Here is a 25,051-nt window from a genome sequence, read left to right as displayed (position 1 = left end):
GGGAATCGGAGTACTCGCGATCTTCTCAGTGTGCATAAACACCTGATGGGGAGAGTAAAGAAGACAGAGCCAGACTCGTCTTAGTGGCGCCCAGTGACATGACAAAACGCAATGGACACATGTTAAAACAAAGGAAATTCCACTTACGCGTAAAAAAACAAAATAAAAAAACAAATCTTTTTTACTGTGAGGTTGGCAAGCACTGCAAAGAGTTGCCCTTTCGGGGTCTCCATCCTTGGAGCTACTCACAGACCGACTGCCCGGTGCAGCCTGCCCTGGGCAACCTTGCTTTGGGCAGGGGGTGGGCTGGAGACCTCCAGAGATGCCTTCCCACCTCGGCCATCATTGAGCTCAGCACAGCTCACGATCAAGCATTAAATACAGTACTGAGGAGGCCACCTAGGCAAAGCCAAGCTGCAGGCTAAAAATGTGCTAAGGAACAGAGCGCTCCCTAATCACATTTGTTCACAGTGCACCCCTTGTTCCTCACCTTCTGTCTAGGAGAGAGCTTAATTGGGGGCAAGGAACTGCTAATTGACATTTGCACAATAAAGCCATGGCTCATAGGCACAGAAAAATCACCATCCCTGCACTTCATCCAAGCACAATCACTCCTCATGTTTCCAAAAAAAGCACTCCTTGCTTTTCCTAAACAAGGGGTTTGTTCATGGTTATTAAAAATCCCTAAGACAGCTCTACTGAAGGGAGCAGCAGTGGCAGATGGTGATACCAAGAGCATCCAGGAGACCCCCAGCATTTACCCCACTGTTACAGGTCCTACCTCCAAGGAAGGAGAGACGTCAGTCTGCACAGTGTTTCCTCCACTGCTACTGCAAAAGGAACTGTGCTGCCGAGAGCAGCAGTGAGAAATTTTAAGATAAAATTTAGTGAAGCAAGACCGTGCAAACACACGGATCTCCAAAAAACCTTCCACCACTCATGGAGCATCTGTTAGCAGCCTGACCAAGCCTATAGCTGAGAAACTTGGAGAGATGAAACAAAAAGAACAAAAAGCCCCCAAGCCGAACAGCTGGAGATGACGCAACAAAATCCCATTTCCCCAGTTATTTGGTCCTAAAAGTGGTCATTGAAAACTAGCCTGGAACGGCACATCCTGCTCTGGCCACCTTCCCAGCACAGTGCATCACATCTAGCAGTCAGGAAGTAAAACCGCTGTGATAGAAAACTACTACTGGAGGGATCCTTCCCCAGTAAGGGCATAGAACCGCTTTTATTCTTTGCACACCATCACCGGCACGCAGGGAACGGATGGACAGGGGGGAAATCAAAGACCTCATACACCAGCGGACAAAGAACCAAACTGCATAAAACAAGAAAAGACAACAAACCGCAGGAGGAAAAGGGTGGAAAGGGGAGGTTGCAGAGGGAGTCAAAGAAACGCAATTATTAGACAGAAGTCATAAATCAGCAGTCCTTTGTGGATTATAGGAAAGAGGACAATACTGAAACACCAGTGGATTAATCCCTGCCCGTACCGAAGGGCACCGAGGCTGACTCTGACTTCACAGACTTTGAGAGGAGCCTCACTGACCACTAACACAGCAGAACTTTCCTGATATATATGTTCCTTTCTTTACTCTTTGCTTTTAATGGTTTTGGTCTAATAGAAATAAAACCTAAGGGAAAACTCAAGGCTTTGGGTTTTTTTGTTGGCAGTGACTAAGGAAAACTACAAATGAAAATCCATCTTGGAGAATCGCAATGGTGCTCCTTAGGAAAATAAGGAATAGCTAATATTTCAGATGATGTCAAGCAGTTTAAATTCCTTTCATCCACAAAAGCAGAAAGAAAAAAAAAAAAAGGAAAATTATCATTTTTACACAGATGGATCTATGACATGGCAGATGAATGAGAAACCAAGGTGCACACAGGAGACAGAGAGGCAGACACACAAAATCCACCCCTGGCATAACACCATCAAGAACACACCTGGGAGGAAAGTACTGATAGTACCCTGTCTGACGGACCATTTAGAACAAGCTTTCTCTTGCTTTCCAAGAAAACGATGACACTTACCTTCCTGCGTGCACAATAAGCGCGAGGTGGGGCAGGGGGGTTGTTTTTACAGAGGCAGATCCCCTTTTTAGAGCTCCCAGCTGAATACTTTGTTCATGCCGACAAGAACAAGCATTGCTTCATCAAGGCTGTATTTACAATCCACCATTAAAAAAAAAAAATACAAATGCAGCTATCTCCACGATCAGTTATGATTAATCTTATCACTAGCTGGCATTCCTACTGCATCCCTGGCCGTTACAGAGAAGACGTTGTTTGGTCTTACTTGTTTAACGTCCCTTCCTCTGGTTCGAACACACCAGCCGGTTGCTAGGGCTATGCTGTTCACTTTTCAGTAGGTGGAGATTTTTTATTTTTATTTTTGAATGACACACAAACCCTCCGGCTACAGCTTGCGAAGATGTATTCCAAACGGCTTACCGAGAAAACAAAACACTGCCCTGCAAATAAATCCAAGGAAAGCTAGAAAAAAACAAGGGGCTTTGTGAATGGGGAACTGCAGTCTGCTGGATGCAATCATGAAAGCTGCCTGAATATGGATTTCAAAATTAAATATTTAATTAAGATGGCAGATTTTAATAAAAAAAAAAAAGGTGCTTAAACATTTTACATATGTAGGAAATTATAGTTTCCCCACCCAGAGGCTCTCTCTTTCCTAGATCAAACACCACACAGACAGGCATCTAGGGGCAACATCTTCAAGCCGATTTCTTTTTTATTTTGAGGTAGTCTCACTCTGGACATCCACCTGCAAAACACACCACGCTTTAAAACCCAGAGGTTCGCAGAGCTGAGGAGAGTCACCTGCCTGCTAGCAGGTCCGAAGGCCAAAAGGACACATCGTGCCCAGCATGCAACCTCTCCGGGGAAGGGCAGGAGCTGGCCTTTCGTCCCCCCCTCTTCCTCCTCTGCAAATGCTCAGCGTTTGGAAAGAAAGCATCAGCTACAGATTATTTTTATGACATGATGCAATAAGATGGATGACTTGAGTTTCCCAGCTCTCCCATTCCTACATAACACTCCTTAAATCAGGAAATTTTGATACACAGGAATGAAAAATCTTGATTAGGGCTTGTTCCTGAGAGCTGTAGAAAATAAAAAAAGGAGCCCCAAGAGCAGGCTGTTACCCCAGAGCAGTCTACAACAAAAATACAATGAAAAAGCTAACAAACTGCAGACATCTTTTACGGGGAAGGTGGAGGGAGAGAACCTGTTTCACAGCAAAATTAAAACCCCAAATTTCACCTTGCTGTCAAAATTAATGTCCCTGCATTTTCAGTCCTACACATACGAGATGACTGCGGGAGGGTCTGAAGCATCTTCTGGATTCATCTCTCTCGCCTCACAACACTGAAACAACGCATCCTTAGCAATTAATTTTTACAAGGTAAAGCTCTATTTCATGAAGATAAATGCCATTTCAGACACATTATCACATCTATTTGTGTTTTTTTCTGGCTGGCCAGAAGAGAAACACGAACACAGAGACTTATTTGCAAAATACATTTCAATCACAAATAAAATGGGCTTCAAATGAATCCAGTCTAAATCTCTGGCACAATTTCTCATGGGCTGTTTTGAAGATACTCAACTATAGTGCCACTATAGCACTATTTTAACACTTAATAATGAATATATTCAGCTAATTTACACCAGGAGTCATTAACATTTTTTTTTAAATAAAAAAAGACTCCATTTCATACCTTCCAGGCCTGAAAGAAGAAACTAAAAATGGATCCTTGTTGAATATATTGCTCTGGTGTTTTGCAAGAGAAGAACAAATTAAATCTAAAAAGTAAAATTAGGAAATGCTGGAAATATCTTAATGGGAATAACGTAGAGAAATATCTTAGCATGAGGCAGGGTCAGGAAACTAATTAGGTCCCAAACATGCTTTGAACTGCATAATTCAGCCATTGCCCCCCTTCCCCGAGGAGAAGCCCCGGCGGCCGCGGGGAGGCAGGTACCCCTGCTCGGTTCCCTCCCGGGCAGGGGGACACCTCCTCAGCAGCTTCTCCCGGCAGGCACCCGTGCTCTCTTGCCCCGCAGTGGCCGAACAGCCATTACACACAGGCTGAAGCAAGGAGGCCTGGTAAGACCAGGCACGTCCTCTGGCTGGTCCTTCCACGTACAAGTCCTCCTTTTCGGGAGGACGGCTATGAGGAGCCCCGTCCCCGAAGCGGGAGCCCAGCGGGGCCAGGCTCAGGGCCCCACCAGCCTGCAGGCTCAGCACCCTCCAAGAGCCCAACGCTCAACCGTGCAAAAAGGATAATCATCATTATGAGTAAAAAACAACCCAAACATTGGCAAAGGCTTACTTAAACTGATAATGTCTATTTATTTTTATATATATAAATAAATTTCTTCTTGAATTTGCTGAACTCTAGTCAATGACATCAAAGCAATACTGTTCTCGTATTACGCAGGACTACAAAAAAGCAACAAATGTCCCTTTGTTCCCTAACTCTAGATCCTTTCTTTGTTCCCTGAATTTCATTATTTCTTTATTATACAACAAACATTATTTATTTCCTTGAACTGATAAAAGTGAATGGAAGCACACTGAGGCTGAAAGCCTATCCCACAGTACATAAGACATGTCTTGAGATAAAAGGTACCAAGCCATAGAAAAGATTTAAAAGTATTTTAAGAGCATAAAGTGCAAAAGTCCTTCCAAGATATAATTGTTTATACCTGGGAAAAACTTACCTCAAATCACACAACAACCTTTATTACCAACCAGCTTAGTCACATTCTGCACTCTGCCTTAAAATTTGTTAAACCCATTAGTCACGATGCAAAAGCTGAGCCTCCACAAGATAAGCATCCTTCAGATACTTTGACAGAGAGGTATACAAACACCCAAGTCTCTGAGTCAAGGTTTATGGCTTAGATTCATATCCAGTTACAAAACAAACCATTTATTTTGGTCTGCAGTATTGAAATCATTCTGGTTGCTTATCTCTGCTACCCTATTCTCCAGCAGCTTTTTTTTTTGTTATAATTGGAAGGAATTTAAAAACCACAGCAAGTGACACGTTTCGTTGTTTTGTGATGCACAAGTGAGCTCTGTGATTGCTGGATGACAGGGAGGCAGCCAGAGCAGCAGTACCTTACCTGCAAAGCAGCCGTGTAATGCATGTACCTGTCTGCAAACACTCTGGACTCACTTTCACTCTTTACTCACAAGCCATCCGAGGTCAAATGGAGGCTTGCAAAAAAATCCCACAGATATACTTCACTTTAGGCTGTTCATGTTTTCCTGGTTAACTATTTAGTAAATGCCTTCAACTACTCACCTTAGAGAGTCTGAGAAATCAATACATTATTTTCTCACATGTTTTCCTTGGGTCCACTGATTAGAAAAACAATTGAGATATTCACTCCTTGCTCCGAGACTGCTAATGCAAGCGAGGAAATGCCTCACATTCCCCAGCAACATGTTATTGACACGCTGTAGCCACACAGGCTACAAAACAAAAGAGGCACTGTTGGTTATGAGTCCAAAAGGTAGTTCTTCGAAATACCTTAAGAACAACCAAATCTCGAGCACAGACTCATGTTTAGATCCAATTTCATAGCTCATGCCGCTTTCTTTTAATGGGCTGGATCCAAAGACCAAATTCACAAACTTCCAAATTTGAAAGGGTTCGGCTCTGAATTTTGTACCTAGGAGAGAGATCTAGGAGTCTCCAGATCCACAGTTTCAGTGTTGTCTCTACACAAAGCAAAAGTAGAGGGCACCTACCATCAAAAGCCCAGAAAGGAAATAAAATATATTTTGCTTGGACGTTATTTTCCTATGTTTAACTACCAACTACCTGTAAAGAACAACAGAAAAACCAACACTTTAATTCCACAGCACCAATTGTTACAAGGGGAAAATTTTCATATAAAGTCCCAGCATTACATCCTTACCCTTGTGTCTGCCTCTGATTTTGTTATCTTAAGATTTATTTTTCCGGGAGGATACGTAAAAGAAGAGTGTGATCTGAAGTATATGCCTTGTATGTGGGGATATTTCAGTTGTTTAAAGACTCATGGTATCTGAGAACTTGAGGTTGGCAGTACAACCACTGCACCACTGATACACCAACAATCCCCTGATATAGCATGATTTGCCATCTCTCTCCTCTTAGCAATTTAAAAGTTAAGCAGGGTGAAATTCAACATGGTGGAGGGCTTTTTTTTTTCCTCATGTAATAGAATGGGACTGAACTTTAAAGAGAAAAATATAGGGGGGGAAAAAGTGAAAAATAAGACATTGTAGGCCAATTTTCACTCTGGCTTTGTCTTGCTCACCTCAAAAACATGTGGACCTTTGCATTTTCTTTTCTCCTAAATTAAAGCCCTTTGCCAATAGCTCACACTGGAGCTTTGCCAACAGCTTATGTTTAGGTAGTACACTTGGGAATCTGAAAGTCTACATCACGACAACCTGCTTTAGGCAGCATGTGATCTTAATCACTATTAAAAATGGACCTTCTACCTTTGAGATTCTTAGAATATCAGATGTAGGTACTGTGCCTTTCAAAACACAGACTTCAAATTTTGAATTAGTTCTCAGCTTTGAAAAAGCCCGAGTAGTTCACGTGCAAAACACATCCCGGAACATCCGCGTTTGCTCTCGTCAATGACAAAGCAAAGGTGAACATAGTCACCGTCGTGTTTTGACAACTGCCATGTGTGCTATCCTGTTGCTGGCCAGAGCAGCCACAGACGAGGATCCTGCAGAGCAATGCACTACCCAGCTGCACAACAAGGAGATGCCTCTTGCCCAGGGAGTGCAGTGCTGCTGGGATGCTCTCCCCCATCCACTTAGGACCACCCTCCCCTTCCTCCAGGACACAGCCTGTGTTTGCTGCCCAGCTCCAGAGCTGCTCATTCAAGCCAGGGTGCAGAAGAGGCACTCACAAACACGGCTTTTTCCCACCATTGCCCATCCCACACTTTCTCTTCATTGGCTTCTGTCCCCCATGTCCCTTCCCAGGATAGAACCTCCAGTCCCTAGGACAACACAGCCCTGAGTCTGATAACCAGGAATTTTGGCAATGCTGGAGTAAGCAAAGCTTTTTTATTTTTTTTTTTCCAGCCTGGGGGGCAGAGTGCTGTTGATTCTGTCCTGCTTTTTTAATACCAAAGTTTCAGTGCCAACAAAGGACAAAAGCCACATGCTCTCAGCTCGAGGAAAAGGTCCTTGTCTTCTCTCTGAATGCCGTGCTGGTGAGAAGCAACAAACAAACACCCCCCCAAAAAACCCTATTATTACAGTGCAACTTTAAGGAGCCACATGCTGTCCTCACCGCTAACACTTGCCCTTGCTTGGCTGGTGAGCCGTATGTCCTGCCTACCCTTGGGCCAGCCTCGCTTCTCAGCACAAAGGCAATTTTGCAGCTAGGATACAGAAACCAGCTCTCTTGCTGCCCGCTCCTTTTTCAAGAAAGCTCACAGCCAGTTCTTCAGAGTAGAGGTTTTGCCTTCTCCATCCCATCTCAACCTCCCTCCTCTTGTCAGATTGACACCTCCTCCCTGGCCTTCATGGGAAGACCTTTTCATGCCCTGGTGGCCTTTGGCCTCCAGCATCACCCAGGCTAAGAAAACTCAGCGGAGCAGAAGCTGAGCTGTGCCCGGGGCTCAGAGGAGCTCACAAGAGAAAGGTATCGGTGCTGGGGGAACAGGAATGATGCTGGGGCTGGCTGCAGGGCTACACAGATACGTTTTTTATGTTTAAAATGTATGTAGCTGCAGGGCTACACAAGTAATAGTCATGGAGTACAGGTGATACTAAAGGGTAGGAGGGTTTTCACCAGCAAGGTAGAGGGAGGCAACAGGTCAGCATTAAGCCAGAGCTGTGACCTCTGCAGGAACAGAGCATGAAACCTAGTCCCAGCCCTACCGCCTTCCCTTTCTTCTGCAGCAGGAAGAGGAAGGAAGCTGGGAAGAAAGGACGTGGCAGAGGAAAAGGTGACTTCTTTCTGCTTCTTCTCTACTAAGAGAGAAAGACCTAGGGATGGAAGGGAGCAGCCACTTTCCATCCTGTGGCCAAGCCTCTGTGCATATGTAGGAGGGGGAAATATCCCTCCTGTCACCCATGGCCCCATCAGCAAGATAAGCAGAAAGTACCAGCTTTACAACAGAAGAAGATGCAGCTCATGAGATGAAGAGAAATCTTAGCAGTCAGAAACTTAAGACATACTTGCATCAATGCATGTTTGATGCCCAACTGGGGACAGAATTGCAGCTGCTACAAACCTACCTAGATTTCTGTGGGATAACAAGGTCACTGAGAATGCGTTTACTTGCTACAGGTGATCTGCTAAGTGTGAAACATTTTCTTTTTTATTACATAGAACAATGCAAAATGCCTGTTTCATTAGATATAGCAACAACAAACTGTGATTTATCACCGACCTTACTAACAGTAGGCTGCCTTTAGTAGACAGGGCTATAATGCATTAAAATGGAGAAGAATATAACTTTTAAGAGCAGTGCAAGGAAGTTTACCATCCGGTTGCAGTAGTAGAGTGCGAACACACCTATAAACCACCTGGTCAGGTACCCAGAGGAGTCCAACTGCAGTAAGGGGCTGCACAGCTTTCTTAGGCAACAAGATAAGCAGTGGGTGCATTAGCACCCACACCACCCTGTGCTGCTGAAGGCAGTGGTGCCACGATCCAAGTCAACGAGTCTGAAGCAAACTTAGGTGTGGTTAAATCATACAATAACAACAATAATGTAGAAATACTGCCCCGTGCAAGAGCTGAACTGCTCCTCTCCTTTATTAAGTATCTGCAACGTGTTTAAGCCAGTCTACAACTCTGATATGCCAGTCAGGTTTACAGACTCTACAGTTTTACACCATAAACCTTGCAATATCCGATTTCTCCCAAAACCTGAGCTCTTACAGAGAAGTAATTCCACTAGGATCTTAGTTTTCATTAAGAAAGAAAAAAATATTACCGAACCACATGGTTGCTAAAGGAAGTTTAATGCGATCTGAGAATATCCTGAAAGTTTGAACACAGGAAACCCTTGTTTGACATGTAATGTAAAAAGGCATAGAAGGGATGTGGATGGGGGAAGCAGGATCACCTGACTCTTTTTTTTTTTTTTTTAAAGTCTGCAATAAGGAAAAAAAAACAGCTTAGGCTGCTTAACTGTTTCCCTTCCCTCAACCTACAGTTGTAATTAAAATAAAGCTTCAAAAACAATACAAGTCATTTAATACTATTTTAATTAAAAATTGTTTTTAAAACATAGAAAGACCAAAAGTAACCTCACTGCTGTTTCATAGTTGTATTCGGAAAAAGAGGTTCTTGTGTAACTTCATAGTTTTCTAACTTTCCGAAGCCCCAGTGTAATAGAAGATAGCAAGGTTGGGACAATACATCTAGGATTTAAAGCTCTGCCTAACCCATGATTTATACACATCTAATGAGCTCCTCTTGCACACACTCACCCCCACCCTTGAGCTCTGGGAACTGCTAGTATAATTCCTGCAATTAAAAACTTCGATGCCAGAATCCTTGTTTGCCAAAAGGAAAAACAACCACCCCCTCATCCAGCACAGTTGGGCATGTTTTTACAGGAGTGGATGCCCAACCGCAAGAAGCTCAGATCCAACATCTGAACTCTCCCAAAGTTCAAGTTGTTTATTAGAAACCTGTAATTCACCACCCCATTGCCTCCCAAGGACCCACCACGGCCCTTCTCCAGCAGAGCGACCGATGCAAATCAGGAGTTTTGGGAGCTTAACGCACTGCAGTTTTATTTGGCCAATATCCAGGGATCTCTGCTGGACATGGGGTAACAGTAATGAAGAAGTCTCACACTGTAGCAGTGTTGTGCTTTGGTTTCCCCGTCAGAGACCATGTTAACTCCTTACTGTGTCACAGACATTGGCAACACAGACAGATGGGTGAAGCTCGCCTGCCACGATGTGAAATCAAAACTAGTACAGAACAGTTCAATGCATGCCGACTGGCAACACTCGTAATGTTTTGGATGGATTAATGACCCTTAGTATTTCCATACAAAAGTTCCTCTGAATACAAAATCTCAAGATAAAACTTCAAAAACCTCAAGGGATCAGATACACTTTTAATATTACATTTCTTTGAAGTACTTTCCCTTTGTATTTCAACAACACTTCAAAGTTTTCCTACTTACATACAAATCAAATTAGACATCCGATGCTAAAAGAAGCAGACATTAAAAATGTTTCACACTTTCCCAACCTTCGGGTGGGGTGAGAGGGAAGACTCAGTCCTGTAGAAAGGTATATATTAACTATACGCCGACTTTCACTACACCAGCTGGCTGAGAAGGAGGAGTTCATGTATCAAAGGTCGAATAGAAACAGGGTGCAGCCCCAGTTCCACCTGCGGCTGAAGATCCTGGTCCCAATGAAGAACACAGGTTTAACCTGTGGGATGCAAATAGTCTTGCTGACATCAAGAGGGAATTTGTGATCAATGGAAGTGCCCAGTCCGCGAAGGCCACAGGAGGGAGGAGGTTGTTCATGGGAAAAACAAAGGTCCACTGGCACTGCCAAAGCCCTTATGAAGTTTAACAGGGGTGAGCTGATCATCTTCAATGGTTTTCTTCAGAGGCAAAAGGGAGAACTCAACAGAACTCCGAAAACACTGTGAAAGTTGCCAGTGAAAGGGAAAGGGGGTAGCTGGCAAGATGCACCCGGTCTTTGTGCCTCAACCAAGTACCTCACTGGACCAGTTGAAAAAAGAAGGTCCTACAAGTTGTCCTCTATTACTATGCCAAAAAAACCCCAAAAACCAAAACTCCACCCCAAATAAACAGAAGTAAACAAATCATTGTATTTTCTCATCATCACCATGAACTAGCAGCTTCCTCAGCAACCATGTGAACATCTGAGATCAAATCCTTCGTGGTATACACGGAGGCTCAGGAGTTACTTGGAGGTAAGTCTTGCTTGATCTCAAGCACTAAAGAAGTTTTAAAAGGTTGATTCTTGCGTCATATATAATAGATCTATAAAAATAACTATTTTAAAACTATTGCCCCTGTGTTTCCCTTTGTTGGAGCTGCCTATTTTTCATGTGCTTACTGAGCCATCACTGGAGGGACTGTTTTGGGGGGGGTTATATTTAGCTCTGAAGCACTGCAGATTTTGTTTCCCTGGCTAAAGTTAGGATGCGGTCCTCCCTTAGAGGAGGATCATACTCTGCTGAACGGAAAGAAAGCACCGAGACAGTCTAGTCTGGGCTTGCAGAAGATCCTGGTGATGCCAAGGCCCCAGCTACGATGATCCTGCTGCGTAAAAAGGGAAAAGTAAATCCAAAACCGGCAAGAATGTTTACTTTACATATGCAATAGACCTACAGCTTCAGCCCTGTTTAGGAAAAGAAACATTGCTTATATCAGGATGTAAATCATCATACATCTTCGTGCAGGGGTCCCGTCATAGTACGGCTCCTCTCGGGGACAGCTTGTCATTTATTTACCACGATACAGTAACAGCCTGCAGCAGAGGCACTTAAGCAGCTCTGTGAGGTTGCCTCCTCAGTCACCAGACAGAAGTGGGGGCAGCTCTAGATCATGTGTGCTGAACTGCCCACAGAGAGGTCCGCCGCTGCTCCCACCACCTCCAGCAGCACTACCAAATCCCTATGGTAATTACCCTCCTTACAGCACGGAACTCTGCCGCTCATGTAAACGGATTCATCTGCTTCAAGGTTTTGCTGGTAAGATATAACTACTATGATATTTTACTTTGTAGAGGTTCAGGTCTTTTTGATAAACTCTGTTACTTTTGCAAATGAATTACTATGCATCAATCAACATGAGTGTGCTCACTGCTGGTATACTAGTTTTGCAAGTACTGAAATGCCTGGGAAATACTGTGTTACTAAAATAACATGATTATTAGCGGGTTTCTAGCAAAGTCCAAAAAGCAAGACTACAAGAAAGCTCTAACTGCTTAGGCGCTACAACCCAAGGACTTCTCTAGGACAAACTTTTAAAATCAGCTATGGCAACTGTGCGCTCAAGTTTGCATAAGCTGGGTGCTCCTGCAATTCACTACACACTTCAACTGCTTTACCCAGGGAAACAGACTTACTTGATCGCTGAAGATAAATACTGTGTGCAAATAAGCTACAAGTCCAACAGAAAGCCCTGCTGAAGCTTGTAGAAATCCGCATAAGCACAAGGATCACTTGCATGTAACAAAGTGCAAGATTACTGCTGTTAAAGCCTCAAAAAATATATTGCCATTATATTGTATTTCATTAACAAAAAATTCCCCCAACTGGAACATACCTTACCTTAAAAAGTGACTGAAGGTACAAAATTTAAAAGTAGTGTTTCCTTCTCTCCTTTTCGGAGCATAACATTTATTGCAATACAATCTGAGTGGAAAATATGGATGGACAATATTAAACTTGTTGCCCTAAATACAAATTTATTAGAAGTGCCAAAGTAGTGCTTTCTGAAACAGAACAGTAATAGGCTCTACATAACTACTCTACATAACTACTCTAATTATAGACCTTACCTAGCAAATTATCTTTTAATCTCCAACTTTTCTAACTCCATTTTTCAAGCTAAGGTAAGAGTCTTTGACAGAAGCCAAACTCCTTGATGTTGGGAGGTGAGAGAAAAGGAAAACACCCAGAATAACTCTCAATTCTATGACAAACCATTTAAGAAGCATTGTCCACATGGCAGATCCTTGAGAAAGCCGTGGTCTCCTCATTTTTAATCAATTCTTGATTATTTTTTGGAAGACAGTCCACCTGGCCATATATTTAACAATCTATAAGGGCAATGATCACTCTAGCTTATCTAAATTCTGGTTCAACATCCAATGTTAAAATAAAAAAAAGTTTCACAGGTATGAGGGAGGGAAAGGGGGGGGATGAAAAAGCCAGGAACAGGTATCTCGGTGTGGTAACAACCAGATCTCTGGAAGTGGAGGTGTCCGAGTCATGCAGTTGGCCTTTGGGATTTGGTTTTTGCCCTTTATTAAAACTTTTGACAGTTCCAAATAGCAAGCTCTTGTTTCCTGCAAATGTCTCAAAGATCATAAATGCATTCAGGCCTCTCATAGTATTTTAATGAAATATCAGTTCCTGCTCCTTTACTTGACTTGCAGGCGAAATCTGCTATTTTAAGGATATAATCTTAAGCAGCTTTCCGAGAAATGTCAAGAATACTAAATTGCCATTTCTGTGCTCTGGTTTCATTTTTTTCCCCTTAATAGTCTATTTAAATTGTCTTTAAAAAGAAAGTGGAGTGCTATCCAAGATGAAGTAGTGTGATGTGCTGTATTTTACAGACTGCAAGACCTGAATCAGTACTGTCAGCTAATTAAAAACCTTAAAAAGTAGGGGTTTAATTCCCTGTGTTGCATTATTGTGTCTAAAAAAAGACTTAGGAAAATAACATGAAAAAGACAACTATTAAACGGCATCCTATTTTTCTAAACTGAGGCTCAGTTATCAATGACACAAATGCTGATGCTCAGCCACACTTCTGACAATTTTGGCCTGTTTCGAAGCTTCTGCAAACCTGTTTTAATGTTACTCAGGCAAAAGCTGCTTATGATTTATGGAAACGTCTTTGTTTACGGAGAAGAAGCCTTAACTTGCTGTTGCTACACTGCAGCACCAACTCTGTCCTCAGCGCTGGAGAGCGTTCCCAGTTCTGGTCGCCCTCTTCCAACTCAGCACAGCCGAGGACGGATGCCGGGACAAATCCCATGTCATGCTGCAGCAGTGGTCTCACTGGGAGAAGATACCACCAGCATTCGGGGGGTTTATTTGTCAAGACTGACTTGGTCCGTGGTCCCTTATGGCTTATAATTAGGCAGGACGAGACTGCCTAAGCTTCCTACACTGCCTAACTACTGAACCAGGAGGAAAAAGAGCCAGAGGATGTCCAGGTATCTGAAATAGGGGACCCAGCAGTGGAAGGGCAAGGTCAGCATTGAAGAGACCTTCCACGGAGGGAAGCAATTTAGCACGAGTCTGTACTTGGCAGGGAAGAGACAGGTCTGAGTAAGGTACCTAGGACACCCCAACAGCATGTGTCCCAAAGGCAGCCTGCAGAGTACATAGGTAATAAAGCCAATCTGACCTGACCATGTGCCTGGGGGCCTTGGGAGGAGACATTGTTAGCGTTGACCCTACAGTGAGTGACCAGCAAGGAGACCTGTGCCCAGCGGGCAGCACCCCAGCAGTCAGGGCTGCCCTGGGAGCTTGCAGAGGGAAGGAGGGAAACCAACAGATCCTGGGATAGAGGACTTCTTCAGGCCTGAAACCAGTACTGAGAAGCCATGTCCAGACAGCTATGATATTCCTTCCAGCTAGAGGAAACATTTTCACATGGTCACAGGCGAGTTCCCACGCCACAGGCGCTCCTTGGGCTACAGGCGGCAGCGCCCCTGGTTGCTGAGACCACCTGCTCCATACCCGCACAACACCTCGCGCTGCGGCAGCCTGGCCCAAGCTCTCCGGTACTACAGCAGTGAGGTCCAAGGCAGGAAATTGCCAGCTTAGGTGGGGACAGCAATTTTTAACATCTACACAGCAGTCTGCCAACACAAAGGATACGCTGTGAAAAATACATTATTTTCCTAATTCCGGCTGCCAAACAAAAAAGAGCTAACCTGACTGAAGACAGGCATAAAGATGAAGTAAATTGGGTGTTAAATCAAAAGAAACAGCTTAGCTGAATGACTCGCCCTGAAGGGCTTAGGTTAAAAGTTGCTGACCTGAGCTGGGACTCCTGTTACTCTGGTCTTCATGGCTATTTTAATGGGTTAGCCTACCTGAGTAGAGCACATGTTCACCTACCTGTGCAAACTTCTCACTTGTGGGAACTTCTCACCAGTAGGGAAAAAGCCAGCACTCCACATGGAAATAGCGTCCAGGAATCTCAAGCACAGCTCCACACTGCTAAGGCCGCACTTAGTGCGGATGGATATCCAACTTGCGACTGAGCAATCGTTATCTCATAAATAACCAACATGTATAGCGTTGTCCGCAGATCTCAAGCTATTAATCTTCAAATCATTTAGAACTGGGCACAGTATGGGGGAGAGGAGAATCAAGTGTTACTTCCCACTAACACTAGAAAATAATACAGTGCTCTTCTGAAGTAAGAAAATATCAAGGAACAATAAAAAAAAAGAGAAACACACCCAGTATGCATGCATGCCAAAACACATATGGCACCACAAGGACGTCTCCAGTATCTCTGCAACAGCAGCCTGTTCCTTGGAGGTTTCTTGTCCAAGAACTGTGACCCAGCCTAGCGCTCCTTCGCTTGCAAGATCTGACAAGATCCCAAGAAGCTGATGTGGCTGCAGGCCAGCGACCTTGTGCTGTGCCGTGCTCCAAAGAGCCATATGCAAATGCCTAACGAGAGTAACATGACTACACACGTTTCCTTTCCTGTTGTAATGCCAGCAAGGCTCCAAACTTGTTCTAGATAATACAGGAGATAGCAACTCAGCCGTATCTCAGTGCTCCATGGTGTGGACCATGGCATTCACTACAGCTGTCATAATACACTGTAAATTATAAACAACATGCACTCTTAATAATGCAAACCTCAGAACTGTCTACATATTTTGCAGTAGCAGGAATTAACAGATGTTGACAACTAATCAGATAGCAGAAGCATTAAAGGAGACAGACGTAGTCCATTACTATTATTTGTTGTGTACATACATGGTTTCTTGCCGACTTAACTGACTACACTGATAGTTTCTTCTGATGTTGTTGGGCTTCTCTTTCCCATTCTCCCAACACGCAATTATTTCAGTTGCTCAAAGCAACCTACCTTTAGTGACAGGGGATTAAAAACTATCCAGAGCACACAATACCACGTTTGTGCTGGTCTGTGCACATCTGCCCAGAGCACTACAGCACAGCTGGCAGAGGTTTTGTGAATAGGAGCACAGCTGCAAAGAAGGTCCCTAAATGAAATGACGAGATAAGCTATAAAGGAGCAGGAACATGCAAATGAGGGCAAGGCTAGCTACTCTAGATACTCACAGGATGCAAAGGTGTTAACTTCTGAAAGTGTCCAAAACTGCAAGGGAAGCAATAAACAGTAGCAAACTGTTGTACTGAGAAGGATCCAAAGCAGAGGGAGGAGAGGAAAGGCAAGGCAGCAATAATGGAAATCTGTGCCAAGGTCTTGGATGGAAAAGCACCAAATCCACAAAGAGGCTCCCGCGAGCACTTGGAAGCTGGCAACTGTAGACTGCCTTTGCTCCATTGCCAGACTATTTTGGGGCTGAGACACTGATAGACAGCAAGACTCTCCCCCAGACAGCCAGAGATGTGGCAGAGAGCGGCATTCCCCACCTGGTGGATTCTCATTCCGTTCTGGGAGCTGGGAACAGATACAAAGGGCACCAGAGCAGCCATCAGCTCGGTTTTGGTTTTACCAGCAACGCTGCAGCACCTGATGAAATGTACGACCCTATTTTCTGTCCACACATGGCCAGGAGATGGCTGTTCACTGCCTAGATAGGTGGCCCCAGCAGAATCACCACAGCTGCTTTACCACTGCCATCACCTGGTGGACCTCCGGCAGCACGACACCCAGGGCACATCAAGTCTCGACCGCTCGGCATCAAGCCAAGCAGGCAAACCAGCCAAAATGCCCCTGGCACCAAGCCTTGTGAGCGCAGCCAGGAGCAGTTGCCCAGTCCCACAGCAGAGTTGAACTTTCAAAATATTTTGAACAGCTCCTTATCAGCAAAGCGGCTTTACACCAGCTCAGCCTTTCACGATGTTTATAATCTGGTCCCCTTAAATTGGATTGACAACCTAGCCTGAAATAGAGACAGTCTCTCCTTCGGCACAGGATCTTTTCAGCAAGACCCACCTAGCCCAAGATCAGCAAGTTGTGTAAGCCCACATTTGGCGACAAGCATGCTCCTAATGCCACTGAAGTCAATGGCACTGGGAACATGTTTAACACTAGCTGCCTGTTTGACTAAGTGATCAAAACAGGACCTCAAAATACAGATCCTGCCAGCTTTGTGCAACCTATGGGTGCTTTCAGTAATATCAGCCCCCTGTTACAAGGTTCACAGTAAAATACCAGCTCTCCTCACCTTGACTGACTTCAGTCCATCAGCCGCCAGACATGACCTCCGACACAAACCGAACGCAAGCGAGTCCCCACAAGCATCCTGACCATTGTGGCTACAATCTTCCTTCCTTCTCCAATTAGAAGCACTGCCAGAGCACAGCGATGGTGGTAGGGGGGTGGTGGTGTTTGGGCCCAAGGGAAATGCTGAAGTTACAAAACTCAAATCAAGTCTGCAACAAAGACACGTTCTCTTCCCATATTGATCTTGCTCCAGATCACTCTGGTTTAGTGTGACACCATCACACAGAAAAGCAACTTCTTTAGCAAGATATTTCTAGGTAAAATTTACTTAAGGTTACATAGAACCACTGTGACCCATAAGCTTGACTCCATACAGAAAACAAAACAAAAAATACTCAGTGAGTCAGGGCAAACAGGGGCTGCTCTATCGTATGAGAGAGCTCACAGGGTGGGGGAGCAGGCTGCCCTGCAGAAGGGAACGAGCCGGGGAAAGCCTCCACCGAAGCAACTGGGAGTCTGGGAGAAAGCTCACCCATCTGCCCAGCGCATGGCCAGCAACTTAGCTAAAAGTTAACAGCCTTTGCCAGACATGGTGAGGAGCAAAACACTGGCCACTCACTCATCAACCTGCAGGGACAGCCTGCAATATTAGTTTTGTCAGTTTATCAGGTACTGATTATTATTAGCTATTGATGCTTATATGATTATTAGTTTCATTGTCATTATTTAAAATAAACAGCTGCTAAGGGCATGAGAAAAGAAATCTCCTCCAGGACTAGGACCGTTGGCTTGGTTAAGTGAGGAAGGTGTTTCAGATGTCCGAGCTCTTGGATGATGCCCACCTGCCACAGTAGGGATTATTCTGCTCCCAAAAGACGCATCTTGTCCCTGCCAGTGCCACTCACTGTAGGTCTCTGAGGAACAACTTCATCTCCCTCAAACCAGGGGTTTGGTGGTGGGGGATAAGCCTAAGTCCCTACTGCTTTATGTACCTTGAATCAATGTGCACTGATCTGCTCGGGGGGAGGAAAAAGGTGAAAGGATGTTTCCCAACCTACCCTCTTGTTACACACCTCAGTACAGGTATACCAGAGGAGAATCAGGCCTTCAGAAAAAAAAAAAAGATAAGAGAAAATATGGCAATCGTTGTGCTACCCTAATGAAACAGACTGAATTCTCTGGCCTTACCATTACATTAAACACCAGATGATTCAATTGAATTTGATCTCCCCTCATGAGGCAAGGCTATTTCCTCTCCTACTTTCTTACGGTAATTCAGATTTGTCTATGTCCTATTTTTGATATCTAAATTAAGAATATTGCTCATAACCAGATTATATGGCATTTATTCTGAAGAGTAAGAGATACTGATACAGCTAAAAATTCAATATAAACACCCTGTGGATGTAAGCTATGACATTTATACACCAGATTAATAAGCACTAAGAGGAATTTCTGATGTAGGGCACATGACCCTCCCTTCATTTCAAAGGCAATTATTTTAATACCATGATTTCGAAGTGTGACGTGTCCTTGAAAACGTTTGCAGAGAGACAGCTTTATCAAAAAAGCTTCCAAATCCTGAAAGGACAATTTCAGGTGCATCTCCGATTTTGAGATAAGAGAACATCTGGGAGTGAGTGTATGGGCTGGCCAGCAGATAAGCAGGCTGAGAAAAACATCAATTTTATGCAGTATAGATCTGAGCCTCCCTTAGACAAACAGAAAGGCTCGGGGAGATTTGACATAGAGCTCCTGCTTCAGCCCGTCTCTAGTTGTAACCAGCACCACTCACGTTGCCGTCGCTACCAGCGGAGCACCGCTGCGTCCCCAGTCCCCGCTCCCAGCAGATTTCTGGAGCGGTCTCGTGGCTCAGAGCAGCTCTTGCCTTTCACACCTTGTCACCTACTGCTTGATATTTTCCAGATACCTCAACCTGGAAGCTACTGCCTTGTTAAATTCAAAGGGCCAACTTATAGCTTTAATCACAAAAGAGAACACAGCCGGGCTCCCAAGTTATCACTTGTCAAACCTGGTCAGCATCAATTCAGCCTTTCAAACAGAGAACCGGAGAACCGGCCAATTTGTTGTAAGGAGAGCTGAAAAGATGACAACAGCTGGTTTTCCATTCAAGACCTTAAAAGTTCCCAGTGCTTTCTGACAACGGTTTGACGCTCCAGGCAAAAAAAAGCCCATCCAAGTCCCTCCAGGCAAGAGCCGTCCGCACACCTGGGCCATCGCCTCCCACTCCAGGGATGGTCCAGCCGGTCCCAAGGGAAGGCGTGTGGCTGCTGGCATCCTGCGCACGCCATGGCACAACACGGCTTCTTCCTGAAGCAGCAGCTGAGGTGGCTTCTCTTAAACGTCGACTCATACTGCTTAATTTTGCAATCAAAGATCATCACCCATCATGTTAATCGTAGCCGTTTCCCAAACCTACCCTGAATCCTAGAGTCATGTTACTATAGACATACTATGCGAAGTAAAACTGTAAGAAAGGCGGCAACAAGAAGTCCAGCTATCATGCAAGGCTTGCACGTGAGGGTGTGGTGATACGGGCTGTTGGGCAGGCACGTTTAACGTGGAAGTTGCAAATTTAAGATCTTAAAAGTAAAAAAATACTCTCGGTTCCCTTATGTTATTTCAGAATCGAATTTCTTAGTTATACAAATAAAACTGTGGAGGGTAGTAATTGAGTTCACCATGGGGAACCACACTGGCTCAGGTACCCATCCCAGTACCTGCCCCTTGTTTCCCTCTGGCCGTGATCACCTTCTGGCTGCCATCTCCCACTTCTTCATTCAAGCTGATGTCCCCTCTCCCACTACCCTTTTCCCTCTCCTGATACTTTCCTACTCCCTTGAGTGCCCATGATGTTTGTGATTTGCAATCAACCCGTAATACAGGACAGCTTCTCCTTTCTCTTTGCTGCTTGCAAACAGTTAGGAAGAAGCATAAAAAAACCCCAAAACATCCCAAACAACCCTGCCCTCAGTTCTCATGCTTGGCACAACCACAGCCACAAACAGGCGATGGCAGGAAAAGTCCTCTTCAGCCCCGCGACTACTGTGTTGGACCTTGGGGCGATGGTGCTCTGAGTAGCAGCTGCCACGCGGGGCCAGGCACAGCATCCAACTCTCAAGGCTCTGCCGAGCAGAAGGACATGCAATTCTTCTCACTGAGAAGCTGAGAAGTTACCCGAGTTTTGGTGAATTTGTGTTGGGGGCGGGGAAGGAAAAGGAAGAAGTATCCAGATAGTCAGGTAGCTCCCTCCCTCTCTTAATTTCATATGCCTAAGTAACACAGAGAGATACTAAAGTATCTCAAAAAAATTCCTCGGTAAGGGTATCAGCACAATCTGAGCAACTCGTTCTGAACACATTCTTGGAAGCACTCACGATTTTTGGATGCACTACCTCAAAAAATTACAAAACACAAAATTAAAAAAAATAAACACAACAAAAGAGCCGAAGGCAAACATGCAGCTGCCCACATGTTGAGCTGCTGACGCTTCTTCCAAGCAGCTGAAATCAACCTCTAGCCAGAGAAGTTGTCAGATGACAAAGGAGAGATACAAAGCCACCACCACAAGCCCTCGTACCCTGCAAGTAAAGCGTGAAAGCCTGCAGACCAGCTGCTCTGCACTTACTGCTGCAAAGTCCCGGTCCCAACCCAGCCCTGATGGCTCCCCACGCCCAGCAAGGGAAAAACATCCAGACTCATGAAAAGCCACATTCAGCTCCTCAAAAAGTCAGCTGACAATTAATCAGCAGTTTGGGTATCATGAGAAATACTGGATGAAACAGGAGCCCTGTGAGTATGCCGTGGCTCAGGACAGCTCTGCTCAACGCTAGAAGGGAGCACGAACAAATGAGGTATCAGCAACATAGGAGATTCAAAGGAAAAGAAAAAAAATACTAGCTATGATACCTTGGTGCTGCTGTCCATCGTTGAAGGTCTCATCTAAGGCATCAGGATATCTGTCCCATTCATCAGAAACAGAAAACTAAATATAATCTTGGCAGTTAAATCCTGAGCCCCTAAAAAAGGCTCAGCAAAGTTTTGCATCCCCAGATAGAGCGCATGGCTGAAGCAGCTGCTTTCTCTGCCGCCTTCACCAGCAGGGCATACCCAGAATAAAGTTGCGTTAAGTCATGCAAGGCTTTCGCCAGAAAGTTTATCAAACAAGGCATCTGAAGCCAGCCAGAAGGTGGCCAGGGAATCTCAGAACCTGTGGAGAAGGAGCCATAGGATTTTCCAAAGAAAGATGAAGAAATTCTTCGTGCACCAAGCCACTTTTCACCAAGCAGATTATCTGTTCTCCCCAAGAGGACTAAACTGTCCTAACACTGCCCAGTGCTCCAAAGCACCTTTGTAAAAAGACAACATTTCTGAAAAAAGTAGTTTTAAGTAACTTTGAACAAGTAGTCAAAAATACTGTTACCGTGACTTCCTCTGTAACAGAGTTCATAATTTCACAGTTCACTACTTACGGCACTCACCTTTTGTATATGGCATGCAACACATTTGGGCATCTTGTCAGTTAATTAAGCAGCTATAAATCCACACCAAGCCCTATAGCCTAATGCAGTTGTATAAAATTATTTCTGCAAATGAAGTAATCCCGACACCACTCTGAGTCAACAACTTCCACTAGGGCCCACTAGGAAAAAAAAAAATCCTAGCATGGCATGTGGGTGGGTGAGACAAGGAGGATTGGTTTCTATATATGCTGCATGTTAACACAGTCCCCATTTAGGATGCCTCACTTTTCCCATCTCAGTCAGAAAACAAGAGCAGGGGGACACCACTTCCAAATACTACAGAAAAGGTTTCCACTGCTGCCGGTTCAAGGGGGAAGAGGAGGGAAGGAGCAGAGAGATCCCCCAGCCGGTGGGGGGTGAGCGACACCCTCCCCAACAACCTTAACTCAATTCACACGCTGCTTCGCCTCTATAAACTCCAGACAATTCCTCGCATACCTCCAACCACACACTGAGAAGTGACAACCACATCAGTAAGTTAGACAACATATTTAAAAACAAACACCAAAAAACCACCACCAACAAATGCGCTTAACTAAATAGTTAACAAGGTTAGGCAAGATCATTAAAGATAAACAGCTCTCCCTTTCTTTTTGTTGTTGATGGGAATCAAACTTTCCTTTTTTTTTTTCCTCCTCTTTAGATTAAAGAAGAAAGAGGTGTGGTGCTGTTCTAGTACAAGTCAGGGAGCCAGGACCTCAAGTTGATTTTGTTTCTCCTCTCATGGCCTAAGGTCACTTGACGACTTATTCATTTTCCCCATCTGTAAAATGGGGCAAATAATAATTAGAAACTACTACACAATATAGAAATTATTCCATTCATAGCCGTATAGTTCTTTGAAGGCGCAAACAAAGTGCCAAGCATTATTACTAGATGATGAAATGATGTATTTTTCTCCCCCAAGCTATATAGGGGAAGAAAAAAGCCATGCAAACAGCCAACTGTATTCCTAATGAGATGCAATACTCAGAAAGTGGGACATCTTAAAACAGATTGGACAATCTTCTTCCAGCTCACAAAGATTATTCCCAATACATAAATCTCAGAGAGTTATAAATGTAAGAAAAGAAACATCATTTGCCCAAGTTTCTGCAGACAAAAATAAGCTTGCCTAAATAAACAGGGAAAATGTAAATTCTCAGTCTTGAAGAGAGCAAAAAGAATTTATCAAAGAAGTAAGGGAAGAAATGAAATTACATTTGAAAGTTTTGTGGAGGATGAATTTGTGTTTTCTGAATATAAAGTGACTGTCAGGACTGGGAAAGTCAATTAAATAAAAAGGACCGGATTGGGAGGGAGGCAGGGAAATGCACTGTGCAACAGAGAAGTCACATGCTAGATAAACAGGGCAGTATGCTAACTATTTACAGATAAATACAACTCCCTCTCTCTCTGCAGAGATTTATGTATATTAGAGAGCCACCATCAGTACTGTGGGTGAGCATAACATTAAATTACATTAACGTTACCCAAACCACATCACATAAAATGTGAAGAGCAAAAGCATAATAACATACTGCTTTCCGCAAGCAGCAATATTGCCTCTCAGACGAAAGGGGGAAAAAAACAACCAGAAAAATCCTCCCTCCTTCCATCCCCACCAACGCCTGCCAGGCTGGCATTCTCCTTCCCCATCCTCTCCAGTCCGAGGATCATTGCTCAGCTCATGGGCTTACATGGGACAGGAGGTGTCATTCACACAAGAGAAATGTTAACTCAAAAATAAATAAATAGATCTGCGGTTTTAACTCTTACCGAACCCAGCAGCGAGTCAGATCAAAACTGGCCTTTCATCAGTATCCCCATGTAATTTAATGCCCTAATACTGCTCCAACAACATACTGGGTTATGGCGGGGGAGGTTTGGGCAAGGGGAAGGCATCGCATTTCCTGCAAATGAGGAATTTTACCTTGCACTGGACCCTTTGCTGTGCAAAAGTCTCGGGTAACATGTCAACATGAAGGCAATACCCCCACCCTACGCACCCTGAAGCTGCGGCAGCGTGAGCTGTGCCGTGCCCCACGGCTGCCCCACTCCCGTGCCCTGGCCCCGATGGGCCTCTGCCCTGCGCCTGCCCGGCACGCGCACCACAACCCCAGGCAGGAACGGGACTGGGGGTGGCCTGGGTGACCCCCCACGCCCCAACCGCGGGCAGTGTTACGCCTCCCATAAACATACAGAGCAGCCACAGGCTCTGGGGAAACGATTTAAATTACTACTATTTTCAGCACATTTCAGTTTAGCACAACTATTAAAAGCCCAAGAGAAGCTGTGTGTGGGCTAGACCCTGCAGGACAAGTCATCAAGTGCTAATAAACGCAATAATGAGACGTACACAGAAATAGCCTTGTACTTCTTTCCCTCCCATATTTAATGTGACATGGGGGGGAAAAAAAAACCAACAAATACCAATTTTTGCCTTTTGCACACAGGCACTGTAACAGGGTGGACCAGACATGTGCTATTTCAGTACTGCATGTGCACGCTCCACCTCACCTTTGGACACCCAGACAATCTGCCACCACTGAATGCAGACTTTAACTCAAAGCAGTCCCAAGAACCGGTGGAGCGAGGTAAAGAGGTACCTGAAAACCTGCGTGGATTTTGCTAGGAAAGAGCAGCAGCTGCAGGAAGTATGACTGATCTGGCTACACGGACATAGATGGGTTTCTGTATCTTCGTGGCACCACACTAAAAGCGGCTCTCTCTGCTAAGGCTTGTTTTAAAAGCCTTATTGAGCTTTTCTGGATTATTTATACACACTGCCTTACTGTGGGCCACAGTTGAACTGTCAGCACCATGTTTAACGCACCATGTGCGTGCTAGGGAGGGAACAACAGGATGGAAATCCGTGCTTCTACGGCTAAATAGAGGCAGGCAGCAGGCAGAGGCACCAGAAGTCCACTCGAAACACATCGGCATATTCTGTGTGGCGAGATCGGAGCTCAGACATCTGGGCTGAACTTGGGGCAACACAAGGAGAAAGCCCCTGTTCCTCCCCCTGGCTGGGAGAAGCAGACAGCAGCCTGAAACACAGCCCACTGCTCCTGTCAATGCTGAGTCAGGCACGGGGATTTCTTGCCGTCTTCCTATGAGAGGCTCTTATTTGTTTGTTTAATAGTGAAAGCAAGAAGCAGCCAGAGAAATCGGCTCCAGCTTTCCAGACCGATTGCTGAGGGCAACGGGTCTGACTTGAACAGCACGCCTCCAAATACCAGAAGCATGCCAGTACCAGGGCTATGGGAACAGAGAAAGGAGGACTGAGCACCTGCTACTACAGCCTAGGATGAACACGGACACACACCCCTTCCAGGAGCAACAGCACAAGTGACAGGGAAAACAAAGCAGATTTT

The 25,051-nt window shown here is 44.7% G+C and overlaps 1 protein-coding gene across 6 annotated transcripts in view; it reads right to left on the bottom strand.

Annotated features, from left to right (window-relative positions):
• The window catches only part of PPFIBP1 (PPFIB scaffold protein 1), a 142,767-nt gene that overhangs the window by 57,548 nt on the left and 60,168 nt on the right, over positions 1-25,051 (bottom strand). The window contains exon 1 of one of the 6 annotated variants that reach the window (XM_075161313.1): positions 2,038-2,697. The exons of the other annotated variants lie outside the window; for them this stretch is intronic. The gene's annotated coding sequence lies outside the window, so the exon portion shown is untranslated. Of the gene's footprint in view, positions 1-2,037; positions 2,698-25,051 lie in introns of those variants that run through there. 6 annotated transcript variants of the gene reach the window in all.

This window comes from Calonectris borealis, chromosome 1 (assembly GCF_964195595.1).
Source record: "Calonectris borealis chromosome 1, bCalBor7.hap1.2, whole genome shotgun sequence".
Classification (NCBI taxonomy): domain Eukaryota; kingdom Metazoa; phylum Chordata; class Aves; order Procellariiformes; family Procellariidae; genus Calonectris; species Calonectris borealis.
The sequence above is the reverse complement of the archived record's forward strand: the minus strand, read 5'-3'. Positions and strand labels throughout refer to the sequence as shown.